This window comes from Limulus polyphemus, unplaced genomic scaffold, assembly GCF_000517525.1.
Source record: "Limulus polyphemus unplaced genomic scaffold, Limulus_polyphemus-2.1.2 Scaffold10598, whole genome shotgun sequence".
NCBI classification, from domain to species: domain Eukaryota; kingdom Metazoa; phylum Arthropoda; class Merostomata; order Xiphosura; family Limulidae; genus Limulus; species Limulus polyphemus.
The window spans coordinates 12,480-17,682 of record NW_013676208.1 but is presented as its reverse complement, the minus strand read 5'-3'; the positions used below and the strand labels follow the sequence as shown (position 1 = coordinate 17,682).

Sequence of the window (5,203 nt, the reverse complement as noted above, 5' to 3'; positions counted from 1 at the left end):
TCCTACTATTGAATTTTTAGATCAAGTTACTTTCTTGTTTTAAGAAAATCTTATGTAAAATGTTAGCCATATATTTTTATCCACGACTTTTCTTGTTTACTTACAACGCTATGATTAAATGTGGAAAAATCTTCTTTGAATTGCATCAGTACTAGTAGTACAAAAAAATCCTGAACACGCTAAAGTAACCCTCTGGTGGCAAACTAACACACTAAAACTATTATTTTCGCAGCTGTGGATTACATAGGTTATAACAATAACAAATACAACGTGGTAAATGAATTATCTAACAGTTGTCGTATGAAAGCCGAATTATTTTCTTCACTCTTTCATTAACAACAGAAACATCTTAAACTCTTCCCTAGCTAATTTTTATGGTAAATAATCTTACTTTCAGTTTTATATTCAGTTTCAGGGACTTTAACAGCAAACCGAATATACTGTAACAGCTATAAGGTTAGATCTCAGAAACAAAAACAAACGGCTCAACCGCTCTGACATAACTAAAAAACGCATATAACTAATCAGCTTTTACTTTTTTTGATAAAGGATAATATTTATTCACTCTTTCAATTTTTAATGTAAAAAATATTAAATCAAACCATAGCAATTGTCACTTTAAACGTAATAACTTTTACAATTATAATAATTATAATTATAACTTTTATAATACACGCTATAAATCACTGCGATTCACAATTTCGATAACTTCGCTTTCTACGAGTGCAAAACACACACTACCCTGAAACAGAATTGCAAATTACTTGAAAAACCGTAACTACTGTTCGCTTAACCATACATTCAATCCCTCTGGCTTTTCTCTATTGACAAAGAAGCGGCTCAATCACACTCGAGTTTCCCCGATTGTTCGAGAAACTCAGTCACGCATGCGCTAGCAGCGTCACGTGACTTCTGCTGTCGTGAAAGTACTTTTGAATCTTAGTTAAAATTCTGCTTTAATATTAATTAGTTAATTTTTCCGTAAAATGTTGCTCGTTTTCTAATTTTTCTGCTTAGCTTGTACTTTTTAATTAAAGATTTCTAACGTTAAATTTAACAATTTTAGCCTTATGTCAAATTGTTTTCCACTTTGTTTTTAAATCTATAGACTAAAGAATAGCGACACCACGCTGCAAGAATGACAACTTTCATATATTCATTACATGATGTACGAGCATAAACAAACCTTACAAATCAAAGAGTAGTTCAGTTTTATTCGGACCAAATGTCGACATTTGCACCATCACCACACAAACATTCATAATATATTTTTTTTTATTATTCATGTAAACTCCCAGTGGAGCATAGGGCCGCGACAACAACTCACCAACGGAAGTTGTTGCAGTTACTTGTAGCAAACCTCCTCCTTTCTCTCCTCCTGGACTTGGGACCAGGTAACGGCGGAGGTTGGCATGTTTGGTGCGACGGGGATTCGAACCCGCGACCTTCAGATTACGAGTCGAGCGCCCTAACCACCTGGCCATGCCGGGCCCAGAATGTAAAGGCTAGTAGGTGCAAATTATACACCTTAAAGAAAATTCATGTTAAAAGAAAGAAGTAAAGTCTACCAGATACTACAACAAATTCCTAATGATCCAGCTCTCCATATACTGTTAGCCAAGGTAGACGTGCAACAATAGATGATATGATATATATCTTGAGAAACAATTCTCTAAAGTTGACATTTCTGAATGCAATTGATCTACGGAAAGTAGTTCGTTTAGAATATCGTTATCCATGAATGATAAAATTTACAAACCTATGATACTTATGTTAAGAAAACGTTATATTTCGGTAATACTTAATTAAAATAAATGAGTTATTATTGAATTAAAAACTAGAGGGTAAAATCAAAAGGTTTTAGTACTTAAGAAAGGGGTTTATAAATAATGACAGGATATAAATACAAGTTCAAACACAGACTATAGAAAAGTTATTTTCGTTCGGAAATATTGTATTGTCAGTGTGATTCACACGATAAATATACAGTTTGAATAATTTCTCTACATGAAAAACAGTTCTTTACAAGACTAATTAGATTGTAAGTAAAACTATTATATGTATGTAAACAATGAATTAGACTCTACACTTAAACAAACAACGATACTTGAAATGTTAATTTTAAACAATCAAACACTTTCTTTATTATCGATTAGATTATTTTTGTTTGTTTAAAGTTAAACACAAAGTTATACAATGAAATATTTGTGTACTGCCCACCATGAGATATCAACCCTAGATTTTAGCTCTGATTGTCCGTAAATTTACTATTCACAAAAATGGGGATAACGAAGTCAAAATATAAAATATAACCTGTGTAGGAGTATATATGTAAAAAGACAAATAGTATTACCTTTAGTTAGTGTGAACCATTCCATATATATCTAAAGATTGAATGTTTTATGCTATTATGTAAAACAGTCGTTTTCTAGACTATGTAAGTTAAACAAGTATGTGTGTTTAAACCTTTCATTATGCGACACATTTAATCCAACTGTTATATGTAAAATGTTAGGTATTCATACATTTTAATCATTATTGAATAAATAGATGAAGTGTGAGGATTTTCATAGTTAGACATTCCAAATAACTGGTGTATAGTCCAACATCGTTCTTTTACTCTTGAGTTTTATTTCACAAACAAATGGTCCATCGTTACTACTCAAAGAGCATGCTGTCCACTTGGTGTTAATGTTGCTCCTTCTGAACGTATCATCGACGGTAATTGTGGTTTCCACAAGACGGAGCCACATGTTATACAGCACGAGTAACAATGACAGTGTTGCGTGAACTGTTCCCAAACACTTAAGGGTTATTATTTATCACCCTTAATGGTTCACAAAAATCTTCTTGAACTACAGTTTTATAAATAATTAACACAATTTATACCAACATATTTTATTGTCAATGATTTCAGTTTAAATACCAACACTTCTATTGTCTATCACAACACAGGTTCGTGGTGTTGATTAGTTGTCTTCCCTCTAGTCTATAGTTTGAAAATTAAGGAGAGTTAGCGCAGATATCCTTTCAGCATTGACATACAAAAAGTTTATAGAAACCTGTTCGTCATAAAAACAAAACATCACATCTTACAACTTCCTTAAGATTCGATCACTTCAAGTGATCTCATTCTTTTGATTTACCAGGTTTATTATGAACTGGGTGATTTGTGAGTGAGTGAAAAAATAGTTTGTAGAAATGACGTAATGTGTATAGTCGACAGTATTTCAAAAAAGTTTAAATTATTCATCAGGCTGTTCGACTGGTATTATCAGAAATATTCTATGTTTAATATTTGTAAGCACGATCAAAATTTAATTACTTTCTACGTTAGTATTGTGACCTGACTGTCTGGTATGAAATGTTATTTTTATCAGACTTTGTATTGTTGTTTCCTGTGTATGTTTCTTTGACCAAACTGTACACATTACAGACTGAAGTATTCAACCGTTTATTCACTTACAGTTTGTTGACTGTAAAACTATTATATGGGCTATCTAGTATTCTACTTTACAAAATAAAACCTACACCAGATACAACAAGTTTCTGTAAACATTTGTTAGAAAATACATAATCCAAGATGATAAGTCTCTTGTAAATTCCTGGTCTGATTATCTGCATGTAAAGAGAAAATAATTAAAGTGTAAACACAGTTATTAATACAAATACGAAATGCTTATAACGTACCATACAACACAGTATATACATTATTAGAGCTTACATAAGTCTTTAATATCCACAACATGTTCTTATTTACAAGATACCGTAACCAAGGTAACAAGAATATTGTTGCGTTATCGAGGTCACGTGACTGGTGTGGCGCCACCTATTTTCTAGAACTATCCTGTACCTTGGCGAATGCTCTAGTATTTACTATATATAGGGTAATCTGGTATATAAAAGAGGGTGACAACGTGACGGGACAATAATGTGTGTGTGTGTAGGTAATGAGTAATTGAACTGCAGTCAGAGAGAGACGTATTATTGAAGTTAACGTTAGTTCGTTATAGTGTTTGTTATAGCGCGACTTTTGAAGTTGAGTGTATCGTAAAGTTATATTCGGAAAGAATAAACCAGTTTTATTAAGTAAGGACTTGTGTCGCTAAAGTTTCGTCGGAACGAAGTTACGGAAAGTTAACTAACAAACGGAGACGTAACAATATTAACTGTTAGAATAATCAAACAGAACATAATTTTTAAAATACATTAATAAATTCAACTATTATTAACAGGGATGCAGGTTGACACCTTTGTGTTCAATCGTACAAATCTCTATTGTCAACAGAAGACGATACACATTGTTAAATATTGATGTAACTTATTAATAACTGTTGGTCACATAATAAACGTGATAGTATCGTTATTGTTTTGGCTGTGATATTTTGAATATCACAACCGAACTTTTATCAAGTTACGTTACTTAAAGTAGCTAATTCTAAAATACTGTAACGTTACGTTGATAATATTTTATTAAACTATCTATTAATCTTATTGGAGCACAGGGCACGTGACCTCCACAAACATTCCAGAATATAGTATAATCATATATAAGATGATCGACGTTCTCTTGACACATTAATAAAAGTAGGACAGAACAACTAATGTTCTAAGTATAGTACAATCATATACATGATGATCTACGTTCTCTTCCCACGCTAATAAAAATAGTACAGAATATTTAATTATCTAAGTACAGTACAATGATATACAATATGATCGACGTTCTCTTGACAAACTAATAAAGTAGGACAGAACAACTAATATTAAACTTGCTGACAGTTTAAGGTAAGGCTGTAGAAACATTAATTGATATAAACTACATTGTTAAAAAACAACAACTCTGCATCACATTAATATTAGTTTGTTTAAAAGTAACTGGTTTTATTATTTATTTACCGAAACTCAGCCGCCATAACAGAGTAATTCTGGGTGGAGGAGCTGACTTGACGTTTATAACCTTTCTTTATCCCTGATATCTTCCATAGTCACGATATTCTCCATCATATCCTCCAAGAATTCCTCCACCATATATTTTACGATATACTCCACCTCTGCCCTGACCTTCAACTTCAGGAAGAATGAAACAACCCAACAACAAGCAGACGACAAGAACTACAACAAGTGTCGTTTTCATACTTCACCGCAAATAACCCACCTTTTCATCATATAATAATAAAGTAAACAGAGTGAGTAACTAAGA

General features: G+C 32.2%; 1 long non-coding RNA gene across 1 annotated transcript in view; it reads right to left on the bottom strand.

The window, feature by feature from the left end:
* Nucleotides 1-3,506: 3,506 nt before the first annotated feature.
* The window catches only part of LOC111083667, a 3,442-nt gene continuing 1,745 nt past the window's right edge, over nt 3,507-5,203 (bottom strand). Inside the window, exon 3 of the long non-coding RNA XR_002609170.1 lies at nt 3,507-3,618. This is a non-coding gene — a long non-coding RNA (uncharacterized LOC111083667). The remainder of the gene's footprint in view (nt 3,619-5,203) is intronic.